Below are 24,860 nucleotides of genomic sequence, written 5' to 3' on the forward strand. Positions count from 1 at the left end.
TTGCGAAAGCTTTTTCTTGAATACCTGTTCCACTGGCGATTAAGAAATTGCAACTTTCTTTTCCGGCAATAAATCAAGGAAATCGACTTAAATTTCCTAATCGTTTGCAAAAATTCATTAAATTGCGAAACTTTTTACTTTCTTATTTTATCAATGTAATTACTTGTATCTACACTTTATTAAAATCCCGCAAATAAATAACATTTTCAATGGTTTCTCACGGATACCTGCTTCTTGAAAGATTAAAGGCTTCAACCTACTAATCTTGCCATTAAGTTATACTTAGCTTAACTCGTATTTTTTATAAACGCTTAGCGGACATAAAATCTTTTACTGCTTTTATCACACTCTTACAATACCGCTGGTAATTGATTCCACTAAATGAGCTGAAGATAAGCTTAATATTGAATTTCCTTCGTACACTTATATTAATATTTCTTCCGTCATTTTGTTTCAAGCCACCTTCACTTTTGAAAGTTCGTCCTATACCTTCGCGAGTTTAGTTTTAGAAGTTTTCGTTCAAGTAGTTGTTATCTGTTTCACTTTGTCGAGTCATAATAGGCGGTTCGAATTTTTCGGCGATTACGATTATTCTTTAAAGACGACGTTCAATATTCGCCATTAACATTTTGCCAGTGTTCGCATTAAAGTTTCTAATTTATAATCGGGATAGCGAAAGTCGTAATCGACGGTTAATTAAATGCCACACTCGTTCGAGCTTTCGCTATGTTAACATTCCAACTGGCTAATGGAACACTGAATTATTGAAATGTTGCGTTAATCTTTTCCTTGCGTGCAAATTTATCAGTGGAACTATTTCACGCGTATCACCACAACGAAATTAAACTAGGTCAACTATTTGGAAACTAAATGCAAAATAATTAGGGAGTTTGAAACTAGTAAAGGTGCAATATTTCATTACCGAAGGAAGTAGACATACGACGTAGATGGGTTAACTGTTAGATTCATCAAAAAGCAAGAATATTCTGATACTCACATCAGACTGACGCAAGAAAATGGAACGAGTAAGATGCGTTTTAATAAATCTTCTTCAATTTATCACGAAATTCAGTAGTAACTTTTTGCATTTTTTAATATTTCGGCCCTTTTACCTCTGGCCCCGTTATTCAAAATTTCGTTGCTCAAACACTTTTGTTTTACACGAATGGTAATAATGAATTTTGATGCTATGCTGGAACAGGATACATTGTATTCTTTAAAAATTTGTTTATATAGGATTACAGAAAAGAACAAGACCATACAGCGATTATTAAAACTTTTCGATAAAATTGTAATTCAATTCGTTAATTTTTGTACGTTAATCATATCAAACACTATGCTTGTATAATAGGCTTTCACATTATGTATCCCAGTACGATAATACCAAGTGTACTTGCCGCATGCGTCTAATAACCATTATCGTCATTATCGTCAGTATGTCATTGTAATATAGAAGACAAGAAAGAGATACTCCAAAGAAATAATTTAACTAGATACATGCGAATAACGATCCACTTACCCAGTACGAGGCATAAATAAAGAGTAGAGTGTCCAATATATACAATAATCATCGTATAATCAACAAGCGGATGGTCGTACGTGGAAAAATAAGTGGAAAGTATAAAATAACATTTTTCCAATTGAAAATACCGTTTGAAAACTTGTCACGCACAGCGTGAGCTTGTCTAATTTCCAATTGGACGGAAGTGGACAATCGACAGCAAGTTATTTTATACGTGAAAATAGGTTGAAAATATAGTATAAGATACTTTTACTTGAAGTTTCATTTATAGAAAAAATCGAACTTGATAGCACGTCGATGCGATACCCTCGGCTTAACTTGTAACAAATAAAAAGAATTCGTAGTATTTTAAGGAGATATTCAACTATTGAAACGAGAAATCATATTTTATTGATAAAAATCTTCTGGTGTTTCGTTCAAACTCGAGATGCCTTTTAACGTCAGAAAAATACGATCGAGTGAAAAGTGAGCAAACGAAAAAAGCGGAAATACGCAACAGAGTTTATGATATTCGAGTGAAAGCGAACATCATAAAGCAAAGTTGATGGGTCGCGTTGTATAAGTTTGCAAGTTGCATTGTTGGCTATGGTAAGTAAGTAAATAAATCGCCGGCTGTCAATCCGGTAGGTGTTAGCAGTTGCTTTAAGTTGCTACGTACAAAGGAAACCGTAGTACGGCTTGGAATTGAGGGATGAATCGATTTATCTCCTTTTGTCTCGCTTCTCTCGTCTTTGCGGTAACTATACGCCTCTAGGTAATATACTTTTAGATTATTCGAGATTATATCTAAGGACGAAGGGAAACGAAGCGGAAATTAGCGAAAAGTGACAATAATATTACGGATTCAGTGGCTCGGATTTAATATAAACTTCTGTTTATTCTACTTTCTGTTTGTCATCTCGTTGCTGCTTGCATTAGGGAACTGAAGGATTTAAATTGGAACAATCTGTCGTTTGGCAGGCACAGTCTAAGAACATGCTTAGTATAGAATTTACGAAATCGTTGCACTACTTAATTAATATATTGTCATGAATATGCAGCAGATCGGATAATACAGATACTTGACCTTGTTGGGAAAATAGAAGGCTTCCAGTTCTTGTTAAGACGAAATATCGATTAACTAACAAGTTTTACGTGCTGCTTTGTAATTTGATGACACGTGTTGAATTTTTCTAGCGAATTGGAAACGGTTAATTATCATTACTAACATAGAGACGTTACTTAGAAATTGCAAACGAATTGCTAAAATAAACTATAAAAGAATGGTAAATTTTTGGTATTTCTATAAAATGCCAATATGAATGTATCGATATATCGATATCAATAGTACTATTTCAAGTTAAATAAAGTCGAAATGTTATTCGTGAATTGCGTAAAATGAATTGAATTATCAGGGTAATCTTCGTTATTTCTTGCAGCTTTTCGATCAAATACTTGCGAAGTCTATGCATTTTCTTACTTCTCTTTTACCTCCAATCGTCTTGAATACGAAAAATCGAGTAAGGAAAATCAATCGGAGGTTCCGCTGACGTGACAGAACCTGCTAGTTAAAATTAGAATTTTCTTTATCATTCTATCGGAGCAGCGTTTTTCTTCGGCACAAGCGCAAACAGAATGCAGTGTCTAATATGAAATGTCATAAGATGGAAAAATATTTGAATTGAAAATAGTTATTAGAAACGGTTAAATGTGAAGGCGCAGGCAGAAAATTTGGTAAAAATCCGAATCAACGCAGTGAGAACTAGAATTAACATAATATGAAAAATACATTCGCCGGAGGGAAAAGCGCGAAATATTATACTCAAATATTTACTATTTGTCACGTGATTTTGGCGAACGTTATTTATTCGAGGATTTAAAATTCAATTATCAAGAAATTGAATAAAACTCGGTGAAATTTTCTCTATTTGAAAAGGAATTAAAATTCAATCTTTCTTCGATAAAAGTGAAGCTAATTAAAAATTTACTTTACCGAAGCTCCTTTAACTTTTAATGCGACTGACAGCTTTCCAATATTACACATAAATGTGAATAAACGTTGTTAGTACGATTTACATAAACCATGACATCGTTCGTTATCGTTCATTGTTTAAAATTACGAGGTAGCAATTTATCGAAGTTTTAACGGTTTAATATCGAAGATTCCAGAAGAAGAACACGATAAATCGCATCTTTCGCTTTTTACGGAAAAGATTCGACTAGAATCTAAAGAATAAGATAGGAAAATATTATTCAAATGGAACTGTTATTTTTTCCAAAAATATTCCAGTAACCCATTTCATTCCATCACCAGACTGCTATGTTGTAGTGATTGTTATTATTTTGGAACAGTCCACTCGGTACAGTCGTCGCACGAATCATTTCTTCCCTTTTGTTTGCTATTTTTTGCATCTTTTCTTTACTTTGCGCATTTTCTCAACGTACACTTTGATTTCGAACGCAGTTTCTTTTTTGTGTATGCGTTAATAAACGAAAGGAATGAGTACATTTTGCCGATGCACGTTATAACCGAGTACTTGATGACTCTGTTTCTAGCGTTATCCTTTCATTTAACAAATTGCAAGATGTTAGAATTCTAGAACATCTCTTCCTTCCAATTTGTTTTCACTCTCTCAGAAATTACAGTTCATCCTTTCTAGTAAAATCGCGTTCCTGCTTATCCCATTCATGTTTAATTTCTAAACTTGATTGCAACATCACTTTTTAGTATACTTCATTCGGTATTCAGAAGTAGACATCCAGAATTATAAACAGTGCACTGCAAACTAAATGGAGTTTGAGAAAAAGAGACGAAGTTTAAAAAGAAATTCATTCCATTCGCCAAATGTTCTAAAGAATATTTTAGATACTTTGTGCATTTTGTAATTCTTGTACATGTTTATCGTTGCTGTATATGTTATCTTGGATATACTGTACACTTTCGCATTTTATAAAGATACATTTTATACATTTTTGCAACTCTAAAGTTCCCATAAATGTACACAAATTTGCAGTTTAATAATAATAACTAACAGTATTAATTACTGTTAAGCCACAGATATATAGATGCGCTGAAATAAAACAGCGCAATTTTTATAACGCATAATGTGGAATTTATATCTGAAAACTGAAACGACGCGTGCACGGTCGTCGGTGCGTGGCAATTTGCACATAAAATTTACATATTTAAACCATTGCTGTTGAAAAATAAAACGAGATTGAAGACATATTTATTCGACAAAATGTATTACTTTCGTTATTCACAATTACCAAATTCTACGATATCTAAATGAATCTGTACTTCCAAACATACTGTATAAATCGTTCTGATATCTACAGTATTATTTCGCAAAGTATGGCTTATTCAGGAGACCAATTTTGAAAATATATGGGTTACAGATGAAACGTGTAGCTTCTAGAAATCTTGAATACAAAGGAATGGAGTAACGCGCGAAAATAATTCCCTTAATCATGCGGAAACGGAGGAATCATAACTTTACGTTGAAATACGATCTAGACCAATTCTTGGCACATGTTTGCATGCAGCAACTTTCTCACACTATTATCATCGTATTATTGTTATCGTTTCCTACTTTCTCTTTTGTGCAAGTGAATTTAAGTAATATGATTTATTTATCTGCTCTTTGTTTACATTTTTAGTTTACTATACCGAGTCACAGTCAAAGTGCGAATTAAGGTCCAAATATAATAAAGACTAATTATCCTGAAAAATGGCCTGTTCCTTTGGCAAAAATTCTTTTCGACGTGGGAATTAGAACTTGATTTATAAGACAAACAGAATTATATTGATATATAAAATAAATATGATAAAACTGTGTTATATTATTATATTAATACAAGCATATAAATGGTAAATTATTAATTCATAAGTGTATAAAATGAACATAGACGAATTGATGTTATTCAAATCAGTTTCACGGTAGAATGTATGTAAAATGCAAAAATCAAACCAATTATTCAGTGAATTAACAAAAGAATTATTATTTAACCATACTAATATGGTTAGTATATTTTAACGTTTACCAGTATCTAGACACTGGCCGATTTGTGATAATATTATTTAAAAATAACATCAAAGTGTTCGAATTAACGATGAATTAATAATTACTTTCTTATGGGGACATCAATTTACAATAGTTACAGAAGGTATCAGCGCTTACCATTATTTTCGTCGTTGCGTTTTCTTATCAAGTTCTATATCCCATTTTCGTAGCATGAAATTATGACAGTGATACGAAAATAATACGATATTTAATATTGGACCTAATTAATCACTATATAAATGTTACGATAAATGCAACGATGTGGCGATATTTTCTCCAACTACTGTATTTATCATTACCGTAGTTTGGTTAATAATTCTGTCGTCATAAGTATTACAAAACAAACTGTCGCCAAGGGTTACATTGCTCGTTAAAGTGTTGATATACCCATTAATACATCTTTTACCAGACGCAACGTGAAAGCAGTGAATACTCAGTTACGTAAGCGTAAGCGAATGCGAAGCTAATATAAACCTCGTATGGCAAAAGGTTGATCCTTCTCTGACAGTGAATCGTTTAAACCTCTTTAAATCATTGAAATCGTTTGGTCCATCGAGTTAAAGACTTAAAATCTTAAGGACAATAGCACTTCTGTTGCCACGGCGAGAACTGTTCCGCGAAATAGTCCGGCAAGAAATAATTAAACGGCTAGAGCACCCTTCAGGCAGTGGCGAAACTCCGCTGTCGAGTCTGTGAAATATTACTCCACGACTCGGTTTTCGGAGTCTGTCCTTTTATTTGACGGAGCGCGCGATCCCAGCGGTTTCTTACTTTGATTTTGTTCCATTTCAGACAAATGTCAAATGTCTTGGACTATACGGGACGAGAGCTGATCGTGGCATGAATGATCATCGAATGGTCTCGGTTGAGCGTGGCCATTTGGAAATTTGTCACAATCTATGCCTTCCATATATCTTCAATGATTCGTCATATTGTCGCGGTTTGCACGGAGTTAAACGCGATGTTTTTGTTTTTCGAAAGAAAGTCCATAACGGCATAGAAATACTGTGCTATAGTTATTTAACGTTTTTTCATGGTTGGTATCATCTGAAAGAATATCATTAATATTGTTAGTATTATTAGCCTTACAGCATTTTTGTCTCGTTGATGGCATAGATAATAACAATAAAATTTAATCAAATCATTTTCGTTGAAATAATTCCATTAAACCGAAACAGGGAAGATCAATTTGTCAAATTTCATGAATTTCCGATAAAGAATTGTGAAATAATGGAGTCCAATGAAATGCAATCATTCCATACATATTTATAAGTATTGATTCGAGTTGGCAAGATAGATTAACAAGTAGAACCACCTTTACATGTAAAATTAAGTATAATTCGATGCATAAGATGTCTTATTTTATTTATGTAGGGTATTCCACCTAAATTGTATACCAAATAACTCGTGAATTATACAGACCGCACTAAGTGGTGCTGCGTTATCGAAATGCCTAACGTTTTGAATTTTTCAAGCCTTGCGCGATGCAAATTTTCGATAATCCACGACGTGAGATATCCGCTTCGCCATTAGTTTTGAGAATAATATAGATTTTTGATTTTGCATAAAACATTTAATTTTTGAAGAAAAAGAAGCTCCTGGGGAATACCTACATCCTCAGTACAACTATATATAAAGATAGAGATCCTCACAACTGAACAAAACTGTGCAGGTTAAAAGAATCAAATAGAAAATATCCCACAAAACTGATAATCTGTAGCTTATCAGTAATAGATGATTAATGATTAGAGATAGTGATCGACGCAAGTTACTAATATTCGCTGGCGCGTCTTGATAACATAAATCAAGTTTTATCTTTGAGACTATTAATAGTGCAGGCATAATCTTCTTTCATTCTCTTTAAGAAAATTTGATTTTTCCTAAGCTTTTTCTTAACTTCGTTTAACCAAGCTTCTCTCAATCTTGTAGACGTTACGAACTTCAAATTCATACATTTCTGTTGATAAGTATTTATTTCGAAATATACAGGGTGCGATCGAATAACATGTACAGGCAGGCACGAGGTGATTCCTGATAAAAAAATAAAAATAAAATATAGAATAAGATTGTTTCGTTTAAGGTTTAGTTTTCGAGAAAATCGAGTTTGAAAATTTATCAGTATACTTGAACATAGCTAATTCCGGACTGGGAAATATTAAACAGCAAACGACAGTAGATTGTTTTACGTGTAAAGATATGTAAAAAACGTAGAATAAAATTGTTTCATACTCGATTTTCTCGTAAACTAAGTCTTTTTAAATGAAAAAATTTTATTCCATATTTTGTTCTTATTTTTTCATGAGGAATCACCTCGTGCGTATTTGTGCACGTTATTCGGCCGCACCCTGTATACGATTTTTAATCCATTCACTGCTAGTCAGATTTTAATTGTCAGCCTGCCGTTACCTAACTGTATCCTAAAAATTAATTTTTTAAATTAATTAATATCGTAAGATTTTCAAAACGTATGTATTTTTTAACGAATTATTATAAAAACAGTTTTTCTAAACTTATCTTTTTGGCTAAAAATTTATTTTTTAATTTACGTCCACAGGTATGTCAGCCATCGCATGTACATAGCGAAACTACACACAAACTCGGATCTATGAGATGTTACGCAGCGAACATATTAAAGTTGTTAAGCTGTTGTTCACTATGAGAATTTCATCCAAATATTTCGAGAAATATAGAAATTTTTCAACAATATTTTACATATTCTTCTGTTTCTTCCTACATTTCTAACGATAGTATTCTGACGTTTCGTACCGAAGGCAAGGGGTAAACATCACATTCTTCTTGAATTCAGTGTATCTTGAAATTCGATAGAAAACTTTCGTGCGAGTGAAATCAAAATGACTTTTGTCCGCACAGAAACTTACGAAGCGCTTGCGAATGAAAGAACATAAAGAATGCTGGCGATGTCGAATCCAGATGTATGCAGTTCATAATTTACAGAACACCCTAAGAACTTTCATAAGAAGTCGAGGCACTAGACAACGCGTTTGCACTTTTACGTTCCCGTCTTACACTTAAACTTTAAATTGCATTCAGCAACTTTCCTCGCGGGATTTGATTAGCTTTCGATGAAATAAGTGTGTTATTACTTTACTTTAAAAATGTATTCCGGTATATTATAGCAGATTACACTGTGCTTTTATGTAGCCTATTAGGAAAATGAGAAGATGGCAGCAAAATTGAAAACAACTATAAACGAAATATGTATCTGTTTTTCTTATATACTGCGCTTTCTAAGAATAATTTTTGAAAACGTTCCATGCAAACGATTTATTGATCTTTTGCCACGTGTTATCGTAAAATAAGATCGAAAGCAAACGTATATACGTTTTAAAGTAATTAGGGGTTAGTTAGGGAGTAATTAGGGGAAATTTATGAGCAATAAATGCTTCAGTAATCGATGACTATTTCTATATAACAGAGTTTATTTCATCGCTTGAAATAATAGTCGAAGTTACGTGATTTTAGATGCCTAAAAATATGGCGCACCAATTTCATTTCTTTCATATCGGACAATTATAAGTTATTGAAAAAAAGTGCTCGAAATATAATCTTTCCACATCTTTTAGATTAACTACGAGTCAATTGCGATATAATTCCAGCGCCACTTTCCAGGGCAATCTTCAAAATTCTCTAATTAGCAATATTAAAGTTACTATTGAAACGGAATGGGTCCATTAATCTTACTTCGAATTTCCAACCGAATTTCTAATCCAATTTAGTAATTGCCAGACTGCACAAGTTTATGCGAATAATAAATTGAATTAGCAACATACGAGTATGTTTGAGGCCATTTAAAAAATGTGTTATATCGAATAGATCGAATTATATTGAAATTGCGAGAAGAACGATATTAAAACACGTGTAATAGAACCTTAGTAACGTATTTATAGAGTTGCAGCAATTTATGTACGAAACAATGCATATTGTAAAGCCTTTGTAGTACTAACAATATGCAATAGAGATGATGTACAATATTCTCTTACTGTGCTAACAACATTCTGAATTCGCATTTGTTCTGTTAAAAGCAGGATTATTTCCTGTATAATATTTCGATTATTGTCTTTGTAATATACCTATGAAAGGATATATACCGCTCGAAACTCTATTTAACTTCACAATTAATTTCTTGATTTTGTCCCCAGCTGTGTCTATTCTTCTTAAGCAGCGCAAAGAGTTCTATGACGTTTAACGATAATCGAGAAAACTCTCGTCATTGACAATATAATCTAATAACGTAAAAGTATTAATTAAATATCTGTGTTATTATCAAGGCAATTAATCCTTACTTCGTAAACGTTTTTGCAGTTAGCACGAACCATAATCGAAGATCGTCTACGTTCGACACGTTCTTCAATAGATAAGAGTCTGCGAAAAAATATGAAAAAATTCGTATATCACCTTCAAACCTTCTAAATCGAGATGCTTCGAGTTGCCTATCCTTCAAATCTTTTTCAGGGAGGGAGCTAAGGGTTCCTTACCTGCTTGTATGCGAAAAATCTACATTTATCAATTTGCTTGGACACGAGAAATCTCGGTTTGTGAAGTAACAGTTAAGTACCGTTCAAAAATCATTGAAAGTGAATTCACCAGGTAGAACGATTAAGCAAGAAATTCATCGTGTTCGTCTGAATGATTCACTAGAAACGTTAATCGCGTGTAAAATATTAATATTTTACGACGCAACAAAATGACTGAATGGAATTAATCTGAATTTTAAAATTTTGCCGTGTAAATTTAAGAATATTATTTATATAACCAAACAACATTATGAAAATTGTATAAATTATATAAATATTAATAAACAACCTAAATTTAATCGTGATAATGGTAGTGATATCTCTATACTACATCTGTGGAGCATCCATAAACGAACTGAAGAGTATAGCCTATCCTTTTTTCCATCAATCTGTAACAGACTATCGACTAAGCATAAATATTTTTTCCTAGATAGACATAGATAGACCGTTATCATTTCTAGGGCTCATGGAGACCCGCCAAGTTTAATTTGGCTGCAATCCAAGTATAATTTTGCCTGAGAAAGTGACGATATTATCTTGCAAGACCTATCCTGTTAAATTCATGTCTCGGTAAAAATAGGAACGATAGCTCGAAGAAATTACTTCCGCTACACTCTCTTGTAATTCTCCAACATTAAGCAAGTTTACGATTCAATTAAAACATAATCCATTCCGTATTCCAATTTATAATTGTATTCCGGCTTTCCAATTCTTTAGAGAAATATTAAATTCTTTCTCTTCATACACGTGCAAAGTAATAGTTATGTGCTTGAATATTTATTAAATCTGGATTGAAATTTTTTCACATGTTACAGTGCCGTATAGCTATCTATATTGTTTTTTGGTGAGACTATATATTTATAAGCTATATATTTTTATGAGTCAATTTTTTTTCCATGAAAGAGAAAACGCATCGATTTTTATTCTCTATAAAAAACCCATCGATTGACATATAAAAGAATGTATATAGGTAGTCCCACTTAGAAAGCTATTGATGCTCCAGAAAACGCAAAAAGATGATCTTGAGCGAAAAAGTCATAAATCACAATGTTCGGTTATTTTCAGCTAACGCTGCCATGGCACAATATTTCATAGACGCGAAACTAACATAAACGAGACGTCTTCTATATTTCCGTATTGACTATATCTTTGATAAGATGTCAGTATCATATTTGTATACATGTACTAGTATTTTAGTTTAGTTTAGCTGTGTTGCATCGACATTATTTGAAAGAAAAATTCTAATTTGTTCGGAGGAAGAGAAATTGCGGAAAAAGATAGATAGGTTTTCAATTTTCTTCACTTAATTCGAAATTAGTATCCGAGTTTCGATAAAAGGAGTACTGGGCAGTATCACGTGGCCAAATTCTACTGACACTGTCAAGAAAAGTTTGTGGTCTATGTTGCACAAAATTGCATCGTGTCGGTACAAAGGAACAGACGTGTGAAAATATCAACCGGGAAACGATTTTGACCAGGACAGCTCAAATTTGATTCAGCTTTGTCTCGTGAAATGTCACGACAGAGTGCGTTTTAAAGCGCTCCATTTTACTACTACGTTCCCATTACAACGTTCTTTCTCGTACGCATTAAGCGTAGATGTACGTACTTTTAGCATATACGATAAAATTTGTTTATGATCAGCCATTTCTTAAAATTAAGTTACATACAATCCAAACTGCTATCTACTATTACTACTGTATTATTTATTATTAATAATGCAACCGATAATATGATACAATATAGCAGTTTAGTAACTTATAACGTACGATACAATACAATATTACCATTTTACATTTACTACGTATAATTCATTTTCTTCTCTCTCGACCAGACAGTTACCGAGCTTTACCAAAGTGAAGATAAACACCAAAGAAATATTTACGAAGTTGAAGAAACTAAAAAAAGAGAGCAGCTGGTCAAATACGATGATATTAATATCGGATTCGAACTGTAGGTGAAATATTTCAAGGATGCCGATCAAACTTTTCTTTATTTGCAAACGGGAAAGAAGTCGAACGAGACTAGCAAACCATGCGGCAACGTACAAGACGTAGAGGTGTTTACCGGAGAAGTAACAAATTTTGGCACAAAATTTTTACGATATTTGTTGGTTCTGCAGTTTGGGTCAAGGAGAATTCGAAAGTTGATACTTTCGTGAATCGATAGGATGATGATGAAACGGCAGAAATATTCCTAGCGGTATGTCTGAGTACTTCTTAATGTTTTTCCCAATGATTCGCCAGCGTTTTCGTTAGAAGCTATGCAACGCTTTCAATACGATTGCCTGCACTTCTTGGATATTTTTATTTTATACTTAAATGTAAGGCGCTGTTGCAGATTATGAAACGGCGGTATATTTTTATTGATGTTAACAGAAACACACATGATTCTATTTTAATCCTTAAAAGGTATCATGAGTGAAGTTTCACTGCACGTGAATTTTCGTTTTGATAATATCGTTCTACGATAACATTGCAATGTTATTTGTGATCACTGCAAACAATAACTTTCCTGTTTTTCATCTGATTTTGAACAACGATAAAATATTTAATTTCACTTGTCCAATTTTATTAGTTTTTTAAATAATTACATCATATAGTGATATTATAACAATAACATCGAAAGTAATGGAAAAGTAGTAGTTAAGAAAAAAAATATAAAAGCTTGTAAGCAACAGCTCCTGATATTAAGTAGAACTAACTTTTTTCGAACGTAGATAGTACCAAATGTGGAGATGCTTTTGAATTCAAACTTACGTGCTTTCATATGTTCGCTGTAGGCAATTTTAGTTATATCCTTTGCACCGCGCATATTTTATAACTTTAGAACAAGTTAGATATAATTACTGTAACACGAGTCACTTGACATTCATCTTTTATTCAAAACGCTTAAGAAGTAGGGAGAGATTTAAGTACTCATATAAGCTGCAAAAATATTGCAGAAATTACGGAGAAATTAACTCGATGCATAACGTTAACATTAAACCAAGTAACGAATATGAGAACTAATTAGCAAATTATATGCGTTTTACCGGGAAAATCTTCAGCTATTACAAAACATATAAATTATGAGACTAGGAAAAGTTTTATAAAAGAAGTGCAAGACAAAGTCATACTCTTAAGTTCGCTGCCTCGGCGAGATATTTCTACATTGGTAATTGTTTTTCAAGAGACAAGTTTTCTCGAATTTATGCACGAAATATTTCAATAACAACTACGAAATTATAATCTACACGAAATTAAATTACAATTAATACGTTGTTTTGTATCTTGTTATGAATTAAATTTTTCCAATTAAAGGATGCTTTTATATATATCTTTTATTATATGTTTTCTACTTTTAGTCCTTTGTTATATACTTTATTGAATATTTTTACATTTCCATATCGTTTGGTTTTATTTAAAAAAATTATTTTAGCGTTCCATCTTTTTAAAGCTTATTTGACCGATGACTTTTGGATGCTCCAAACACATATATGTGTACTCGCAGATCGTTTTTGAAAAAGGCAAATAGCATGTGCAATGAGATTTTGAGATGTCGGAAATTTTAACGCACCCTTTGAATTTCCGGAATAGATCGAAACGTTCGCAATTCCATACGATTGCTAGACACGATAGTGCTACAAGTCTGTTTGATTGACGCGCGAATCCCACTCTACCTTTTTGGTCGTTTGGAAAGAAACTACGAACACGGTTTTTCTGTGTTTTCAGTACGTTTGTCCTGCAATTTTCTTGACAACACAATTTCTTTACGAAACGAAGGAATTATTCAGCTTCTCTTGTGTTTGATTTCGAGAATATTATTCCGTTCCAATCAAATGCTTAATTGACATTTATATCGATTAAAGATCTTTTTATTTTTATATTAATTTTATATCAGTCAATTTCTGCTGCAAAAATTAAAATTTAGATAGTAGCTTATTGTTTGGTTAATAACGTTATGACACAATATATAAATCCAGAGTAATTTTATATATCGAATTAAAGAATCATTTCTTTCTAAATTATAAGTGAGAAGAGAATATTCAAATTCGTTTAAAATGTATGAAGCGATAGTAGCTAATTATTTAGCTAATTGAACCTTGCTGTCCCGATTCTTGAGTTCTTAGCTTTCTAATTTTCTGCTCTTTTTACTATCCTATAGACTTCTACTTCATCGATATTCCAATTTTTTAGTTTCCCGATTTCTAGTTTTTGTCTTTCTTTGTTCCATCGATATGCTCATTTTGGCACTCCAATTCTTTCCTTTTACTACTATTTTTCAACAGTGTGATTTTCCAGCTTCCCAATATTCTAGTTTCTTAAAATTCCATCTTTTTAGCCTTGCCGTCACGTGCTTTTAGAGTAGTATATTACTTTTCCAATAACATTTAATATCCTAAAACACTCGACAAATATTTCATACCAATAGCACGAAAATTTGTCTTCTATCCATATCTATTTGTCTCGTCTATTCGTATTTACTTATATATCAAGTTCTCAAACTGCAAAGACATGTTATCTTTTTTTTTTTAAATATATAACGTAAAACTATTTTTATTTTTATTTTATCCCATTTATTTTATTTCATTCTTTTCATTTTATTTTTATATTGCCTATTTTTAGAGGTGTAGCAGTCTTCGAGACACACTCATTACCGTAATGTAAGATCATCATTCCTAAAACGACTTTGAAGCTTTATGTCATTTTGTTCCACTACTTCAATCGTAAATTATACTCAACCCGGATCCTCCAGCTGCAGTCACGATGTTTACGATCTTAGGTTTGCAATAAATCTTGGAACACGATTGAACTAATCTCGAGACAGCGTAGATGATGTTAAAGTTTTGAAAAATATCCGTTTTGATACACTGTTCATACGTGAGATAGCGATTTCTAAAGCGTTTTTTCACTGTTTTCCGACGTCCAATATCCTAATATTATTTTAATATTAGGATATTATTAAGTGTTAAGCTATTATTTAGAAATTTTGAAATTTTATGACATACAGTATAAAAATATTCTGATGTTTTATTTTGAAGATATTTAAAAATATGTTAATATTAAACAAAATTTCTTTTAAATCAAAATCAGACATTAATGATTCTCCATGTTTATTATTAGGTAAATATCGTACAGGGCAAAGTGAAGATCAAAGGAATAATTATAAATAGGAGAAAATTAAAAACAAATTTCGATCAATCCGATATTAAAGGTGTATTGCATTGAAATACAATCACGTGGAAGATATCGGGTATTTACTTTTGAAATAAAAAATTTCGTTCAGGAAACGAGGAATGATACGAAACCTATATCAGTCTATTTAGATAACGTCGCTGAATATTTGCACCGAAATCGTGCAATATGCATGTGTATATATATATATTTATTTATTTCTATTGGTTGGCAGAGATCAGTCGTTTATGTGTATATAGATGCAACTTCCATAACGTTATCGCGGTTCGCACAGCATGTTCCAACTATATTTCATATTCATGGGAATCTTTTAGTACATTTTTAAAATAGTCGCCTGACTTCTTTTCACGTCACAAAATTTGCATTCATCTGTATGTGACTGTAAATGATCTATTTGAATAATCGTGTCTGTCGAAGACATAGTGTACCTTAAAATAGTCGAAACTAAACAATTATTGTATATTTATATAAACGAGAGATAATTTCATTCGAAGCATATAACTTACTTCTATCGCAAGTATTACATAGAAATGAAAAGTACTTTAATCAATATTATAGTCCGTGCTACTTGAACTCGAAACTGGTATTCACGTCCGTATGGTTACTTACCTATACTACTTGCTGCTATTAATCGAGATACGTAAGCCCTGTTACTCTAGAGAGTATCAGTTGCCACTAAATTTACATATAGTGCTTAAACTGTTTTTCTTATAAAGATAGCTGTGAAAAATTGTATTTTTTTATTTTAATACTAATGAATAACAAGAAAATTATAGAAGCTATTATATAGTAAAATTGTATAAGATTAAAAAAGATTCAATATTTTGGTCAATCTATATTTCATTTATTTTATAAATATATAATCGTCAATCTATCAAGCTGTGTTTTGATACGATACATTAACACGAATATTGAATTGCTTTTGAAATCTAGTAAATCTGTTGTACTATCAGCGACAACAAAAGGTCAGTAAATAATACGCGTTATCAGAAATGCTATACTTGATTTAATTATCGAGCTATTTATTCAAAACGTTAACTATGGATTTTTTTTAATAAAAATTGAATTGCTTCGGCAGTGATCTTGATAACAACGCCGTTTTATTGTCTCTATTTTGAGAAATATACGTGTCTCTAATAACAAGCTAATATTTTTCTGTCCAATTATCGAGCAAATGATTCTCAAATAATATCTGAATTTAATTTAATGGAAAGTATCATTTTAAACATTATGATTACAGAATGGTATACATATTTAGAATAGTATCGTTATTATATATAGAATAACATATGTTTTTTTTATAATTTTCATTCAATAAAATCAATCTGTTTTCTATGGAACAGATAAAATAAAATTTGCTTGAAAATTATCATATTCAACTACTATAAAGCGAAACAATTTCTGTTGAAACGCAACTGTTTGAGAAAATAAACAAAATTATCAGAATTATCTGAATTGTTTTATACTGACTATTTTGCTGGATTTCATTATTGTAATGGAATAATGATTATAATTTAAGTATGATACACTGTAATCTATTCGGCCAATAAGATCTTCATACTTCGTCATTATTTTCAATGTTCATCAATAGTATAATAGCAAAAGATACATAAAATACATTTAACGCTGAATTCGATTTAGCATTTTCCTTTTGTTCATAGAATGCCAAGGATTCTAAACTCGTAAGAATGTTGCGATTCAGCTTTAACTCGTAACAGACAAAGAAGAGTGCTAAGTTAAGAGTCGGTCTGATATCTTGAGAAACTGCTTTAGCATATTGGAAGGAACTTTCTTAGAAGGTCAAATATGTACAGGCAGACGCAAATAACAGATTTTCACAAATATTTTATAAACATATATTTTTACAAAAGATAGATATTCTTCGACAAACAAATAAATATTAACAAGTGAATATTATATTGCCATAAATTTTGAAATTTTCAATAATTAGCAAACTAATAGTGTGCACAAAAAACCGGCTATACATTGTACATATTTTTAGGCTACGTTATGAGTAAGCATTTTTTGGATCTTCTTTTTCAGAAGAATCACCTAACTTATTCGTCTTAAGATTGATTATATACATATGCGTATTTGTATATTGTATATATCAAAACTAAAAGAGTAGTTAATTACTAGCGTATCTAATTTTTAGTGTACCCAATTTCAATATTTTATTTAATATAAAGTCTAATTCAGATGTACATCAGGTATCTCATTTAAAAGATAAGATTATTGCTGTAGTAAATGTTCTAAGATACTGTTTGAGATTAAGTATTATTAGAGAATTATACTCTTGGTGTCAATAGCAACTAGCTCATTCAGAAACTTAAACTAACTTTTAACAGTTATTGTTATTTCATAGCATAACCATAATGGTTGTTAGCTGACTTTACAACATTAAAAGTTTGGCAATAAAAGATATAGAGAACTTTTTAGCTATGCCATTTGTCGATATATAGGTAATATTCAACAGTAGTTACAATTCCAAATACAAAATACAAAAATTCATTTATCGGGTAAAACAATATTTTTTAATCCTGAACTTTATGTAAAAATAAAATCCGCGAAATTTATATTATTCTTATGATACACAGAACTCAAGATAAAATCGTTTGTATATTTTTTGTTAATAATTCTCGAAAATATTTAGATCACTATATATTTTTTAACTCCTACAATTATTATATGTATAATGCGCAAAAATCCAAAGGATTAATGTCCTTTAAGCATTGTTATAAAAATGATAAGAATTAAAATGGTCGTTATATTTCTGACTTTTCTGCTGCATTATCTATTCTCATTATATAACCAGAAAATACGTGACTTCTGTCTATTTAGCAAATGATAATATAAGTTACGTGCCCTTGTGGTAATATTACCTAATGATACAACTTAAAACAAAAAGTATAACAAAATTGCAACGATACTACCTCTAAAGGCCATCTTTGTGAATAAAATTTGCTATGCAATGGTGAAATTACGTATCATTATTACAGTAACCGAAATTAATTGAAAATGTAGACAAATGTCTTACAGACGATTTGAAATAAAAATAAGCAATGATCGAATGATCAACAAGTTTATGAGCGAAATGGTTCGAATATAACGCGTATTGGAAAATATTCAATTTTTAGATAAAACTATAAATCGTATAAATATAAATCAATTGTATAGAAACTTTTATAATATAAATTATTTTTTATCTATACAAGATAATATATTACATATGCAACTGATATTTGAGAAATATTTATAAACTGAGCTCTAAATAAAAAATGACAAGATCTGTTTAGGATACATATCCAAATACGTAACACGAATAAAGATAGATTTATATTTTCATTTATACGATCGAAAGATATCATACGTTTACCTGATTTCATTACTGCTACGCTTCAAACGTCCTAAAAATAATCTCTTAAATCTGTCGATAGATAGTCCACATCTGGTAACGCACATTTACGTCTACAATGTACAGCCTCGACAAAATACGCGAAATACAGCAGCGTTCATAGATTTATATTGCGTGAATACGAATGTGGTACAAAGCGTCATTGAAATCGAATTGCCGTTAGAATTTTGTCTGCTACGTTATCAACTGGTCGTAGAGAATACGTGACTTGTGAGGATTTGCCAAACGATAATGTCTGTTACGTGCTCTCTTGAAACAGGCATCCAGTCACTTTAGAACTTCGGCAAGTATACCAAGCGAATCTCTTTCGTTTCTATTCAGTCGGTCAATAATTCAACCATTCGCTAAACCGCATCGGAAACACCTGTGACAATACTATGTGTGAAATCTTGATCGTATACGCTTTCGTACTTTTTCATTTTCGTTCTGTGAAACAAACATAAACACATGGAGACGAACAATGTACGTAGATACACACGTGGACGAAACAGAAACCGAACGTAATCTTGAGAATTTTTATGAACCTGTTGTGGAAAAATTGTACAAAAGTGGACGAGGAACACTTCACGATGAAAGGTAATGTTTTACACGAACAATGTAAATATATTACCATTTAGAAGTAGAATTTCGATCGCCGGCACTAATCATGTCACACGTTATTTAAATTATCGAATTTTCCGAATATAATTCAATTAAGTTGCATAAAACTCAAAATTCTTTCTCATGAGATCTGTGCACTTATACCAAGATTTCTTTATGCTTTTTTAAAATTAAAAAAGCTTTTTTAAAAAATACTGATAGATTATTGGTTATTGTATGCCCTTTTTTAAAAATTAGGTACATGCTTCGAAATCTTTTTCTATTAGATATATTAGAGAATGTATGTTCGTGAAATGGTGACCATAAACCCTGTAAGGTGCTGTACACGTCAGTAAGTTGTTCCGTTTCAAGAAGTGTCGATATTTGAAAGTTGCTACCGCTTGACATTGGGTTTACGACTAGTCTTGTGTCTATTCCGCTAGTAGCAAGTGAACATAAAGTACAGAATTGATCGAAGTTGTGAGATGAAATCGTTGTGCTTGCTGAGAAAGGTACGGTTTCGATTGAAAATATCAGTTTACGAAGAAAGGAAATGAAGCTTGTAAAGATGGAATAAAACAAGTTGAAAGTATACAAATATCTGATTTACGAAATACGACTATTATGAAATTCAATGAAAAAAGGTATAAAAAAAATATTGTGTATCTTACTATGTATAGTTTATAATAAGCATAAGTTTTTGTATTCTTTATGATATCTAGACGATAGTAATGCAATGATTTTAAACAACGAATCTGAATTTCAAAGTTGCTTGTTAATTTTATTACGATAAGAAGTAAAATCGTCGTTGGTTTTTTCATTTGTAATTTCTTAGTACAATTACAAGATCTTTAAATTTTATTCCAATTTGTATAACAACGTCGAGAACTTTCATTTACATGGAACTTTGATATATAACCAGATGTATCGTAAATGTCTCCATTGTTTGATTACTAAATGATTTATAATAATCTAATGCATTTCGTTAATTACGTATTTTTGATGAATGGCGTTAATAAATGTATCTGGCGATTAATCTTTACATTATTGATCATTAACTGGATAATGATCAGCTCACGGGTACCACTCTGCAACTACTAATTGATATAATTCGCAGACCGTAATAGCGTATTAAATTACGTTCAAAAGTTGCATAGAACCAGAGCATAATGTGATATTATAATCGCATGAACTGGATGAATTTACCAAACTTTGAGTTTAGGAATTTCATAATAGTATATCTTCCTATGCAAGCGCTTTTTAGAGCCTTGAATATGTGAACACTTCAATTCAAATTTATCGTGGTAATATCTTTTAAAATGGGAATATCGTACAACCTCTCCTATCTGAACACCTATTATCAGAATGTGTACCTTACTATTCGAACACTCTGTTCTTCAAACGTTCTATTATAAGGAGACCGTGTAAGTGCAAGCACATGATTCAATTTAAATTTAGTAGTAGTATTTATACAGTATTCTCATATCGTCGAAATCGAAACAATGCGACGTCTTAACTATAATAGGCGAAAGCAATATAATTCAAGTATCATGAAAATATTGCAACACTTTCATGGAAAATTTCAGTAACATACTTTTAATGTTATATGAAAATATTTGAAATATAATATAAATAGTGTAGCGATACGACATCAGTATCATAATTCTATTGGTTTGAAACAAATTGGAAAAAGATATTTATTAATTACGACCATGTACATTGCAAAAGGCATACAAATATTTGAACAGTCATGTATCAACGCGAAGAACTTGCAACACGAATAGATTGATCGATATTGCGAAACACGTTGAAGATTATAGCACTAACCAACTCGATTACATTTTTCAATAAAAGTATGACGTTTTATGAATTGAAATATAATAGAAGAAAAAGAACGTGAAGATAAAACTTGTAGAAAATTCCCAATCATAAAGATAACAAAAATGCTAATCCAAAATTGGACCAACAATTGTTGAAGACGTAAACTTCTTCGAACGACTTACTGAAACTATATCGTACATGAAATATTTTGCAGAAAGTAATCTTATTCGCTGAATTTCGATGATTTTACTTGTGTTGGAATAATCAGGACCTTCTAATATCCATGCGTTGCGATGTTATTGGTCCCGTAAAGACTGAAAAGGTCGTTCTTTCAGGCATTTAATCGAAAAGTAGGTGGTAGGTACGGCTATATCGCATATTCTTGAAGTTCGCACCAGGTGGTCGTAAAGTTGAATTGCCCACCCACGGAATCCCTTGGAATAAAACCGGAAGGTGCGTTCGAGTCTCGGTAACGAGCACCTGTGCCACCGTGGCTGCTGCTTTCAGCCCTTGAAAACGCGGCTTAACCCTCACAATCCCGGGTTGCTTTTTATGGGGCCAAATAATCTTCTCGATGAAAAGGGTTTCAGCGAGAGGTTGTTCGCCGTTTGAAAGAATTTGTAACAATTTCAACATAATGGACAGGATAGGGTCACGCGAGAGATATTTCGGAGGATGTTAGAAAGATGAAGCTGGCAAATCGAAGGTAGATTCAATCGAATTTCGTGAAATATCGTCTATTTTATCATGAGATATTGCTTCAAAATCTTTAGTCCTTTCTTAAAATGTCTTTGTTTTTCTAATTCTTTTAGGCTATCTTGAATTTGTTTCGATCGGTACCGTCTTCGTATTTGCCAAGGGACGATTATGATATCACATGATTTAAAAGTTCTCGTTTTATTGCTATAAAACTATATACAATATTTCATTGCCATGCAGGCAATATCTTTATTGCCATATTTAGTCGAATGCGATGAAAAGATATCCTAAAGAAAATCAAATATTCGTGCTATCGCTCGAAGACGAATAATCTGTTGAATATTCATTTTGTCTAATGCTACGTTGATATTCAGTAAACAATTTCATCAATCTTAAGACACATGGCAGTTCCTAAATATAAAATATGCAAATAATTTTAATTTAATACAGTGCAGTGTACATGTGACGGAGAAATGCAAAATAGTAGAAGGAAATGGATGAATTCTGGCAGAATCCGATGGTGCATCTTCCTCTCTGCCCTAACAAGCAGAAGTTGAGTGGATGACCCAAATCCTGAAACAGCTCGTTCGTAATTAGCAATAAAAATGAGGAAAAAAACTAGAGCGACTGCTAGGCGACATAAAGCGGGCAACAAGAAACAAGAACGAAATTTTTCTACCGGGCACGCTAAACGAGGAATGAGTAGTGTTGTTTAGGAGGAGAAAGTAAGGTATTCTAAATAAGAAAATTTCGAAATACGCTACCTCGCTTTATATGATGAATTGCAAAATATCAAAATACATATATCTTTTCAACAGACGTTGCTCGTTTCCGTATCTCCAATCTATTAGAAATTGCTAGATGAACGTACATAGCAGGATACTAATATTACTTAATGCCGTGAATGCTAATTTATGATGCCTGTAGGCATCGGGAATATTACAAATCACAACTACATATTACATTTCCTCGCGTTAAATTCCTCGTTTACATAGTCCGAAATCGCTTTACTATCGATAATTATTCGCCTAGTAATAGTTTATTATTAACAGTTTCGACAGCGTCAATTTCTTGGAAAATATGGGCACAGGTGAACGAAATCAATTTACGAAACGCTGGGGAACTCGGATATTAAATTCTCTGGAATGCATAAATCATAAAGTTTCAATATCAAATTCGTTCGGATCATGTACTTGGTTCTCCACGGGATTTTGTTAACGGGAATAATTCTAATTAAATTTCTCGCCGAATATAGTATATTAGTTAGAACGATTAATTATCACCAACGATAATATGTTAGAAGAACGGGACCAGAGATCGGACATTAGAAATTCGTATCGACATCGAATTTCGTATTTAAATAAGAAGAAAAGAAGATACTCGGGTAAATTGTACATGATATATATTATGTATGTATTTGCGCGTAGCGTATATTTGTTGCTCAAAACCGTGCATACTAATTAAAATAAAGGTACCAGGAGGTAGCAGACGTAAAAATTACATATGTTTCTTTTACTTTTTGGTTCTCTCATTTTTTGATTGAATATGGAAGGATAGTTCGAAATTTTACAATTTTAATAATGAAAAATATGCTGATTTATAAAATCGATAAAAATTATGTGCGAAATAAATAAAACAATCACGATCGTGAATAATATTAGTTCATTTTATACTAGATGCAGTTATTATATGTATATACGTGGATATTACATGCGAAATGAATACTTAAGTAAAAACGAAAATTCAATTTACGTATCTTTAAACAATTGCAGCCTAATATCGATAATTTAAGATTCGACGCTATCTCCAGAGAAGAAAATCGAAACAATTCATATACATAAAATAACAATATATATATATACTGATTATAACAAAGTAGTTATACAAGTTGTTCGAAAAAGTTGGGCTCAATCTTCAACAGCATGCAGTATTCATAAAAACAATAAAAAAAAAGATTTTAATAAACGTCTGAATATCACCAGTTTCGAAGTTGTAATAGGTTTTCAAGTATGAGTTGTAACCGCATAACACGCTTTATTGCGTGCGTCTATATACCAATTGTCAAGTAAATCGTTAAATCAAGCATAATACCAATATCATTCAGTAACAGTGACAAAAGAATGTACTTTGTCATTTTATTATTGTATCACAGCGTCCATGTGCGCGTAGAATTATTCCTCAGTTTACTCTCACATCATATTTTAATAATGGTTCTATGAAGAAGCGCGACGAAGGTTGTGTTGAAATGAATGGGAGTCATATAGAACATATGGTACGGACATAGGTAGGTAATACTTTACTGATCAGAACGTCTTATATATCTGAAACTAATGATAAATGAACAGTGTTTACTGTCATTTTTTAAGTTATTTGATCCCAACTTTCTGAAACATTCTACATGTCATAAAGTATACGATATTAAGAATCGATTAATTGATACAGTAAAAAGGTTGAGTATTTCTACGACATGCATTGTTATATCGAAAGATACAAATAAAATATAAGAGTTTTAAGTAACAAAGCATTGTATGTATGTATTTTTTTTTTTTTTTTTTTTTTTTAGTTTAGAGAAATGTAAAAGGAGAAGGTTGTGGTGAAATAATTTTCTCCTTCTTTTTCTTGATTACATCTGTTTCTAGAGAAAAAAAGAACGACTATGAACTCCCTTTTATCTTCATTTGACTTCCTTTCGCGTATAATTATATTGTTGAGCAAAAAATTTAATATCTTTTCATTTAGATAAAAATTTTATTTAAAAAAATCGCAATTTGAAACAGAAGCACGTTTGCAATAAGATTTCATGTTATTTCTCTAGCAAAGGTTAAAATGCGTTTATTATAGCTTTTACAGACAGATCTGAATCGGTGAAAACTATCCTACAAACTGTGTTGTCAAATTTTCAGAATAGTAAAAATCGACTATAACTTTTTTTTTCAGCTTGAGGATTCTGAAATTATCACTAAAAAATCTTTACGAAATAGTTATACTTCACAGAATCTTCTTATTCGAACGAACGGAAAAATTTCATATCATACTTTTTATTTATTTTTCCATATAGAATCTCCTCTT

The 24,860-nt window shown here is 31.6% G+C and overlaps 1 protein-coding gene across 4 annotated transcripts in view; it reads left to right on the forward strand.

The window, feature by feature from the left end:
• LOC117159068 (putative G-protein coupled receptor No18) overlaps positions 1–24,860 on the forward strand; it is a 104,151-nt gene that overhangs the window by 12,683 nt on the left and 66,608 nt on the right. For 2 of the 4 annotated variants that reach the window (XM_076619955.1, XM_033338588.2), the window contains exon 1: positions 18,915–19,268. The exons of the other annotated variants lie outside the window; for them this stretch is intronic. The gene's annotated coding sequence lies outside the window, so the exon portion shown is untranslated. Of the gene's footprint in view, positions 1–18,914; positions 19,269–24,860 lie in introns of those variants that run through there. 4 annotated transcript variants of the gene reach the window in all.

This window comes from Bombus vancouverensis, chromosome 7 (genome assembly GCF_051014615.1).
Source record: "Bombus vancouverensis nearcticus chromosome 7, iyBomVanc1_principal, whole genome shotgun sequence".
Lineage (NCBI taxonomy): Eukaryota > Metazoa > Arthropoda > Insecta > Hymenoptera > Apidae > Bombus > Bombus vancouverensis.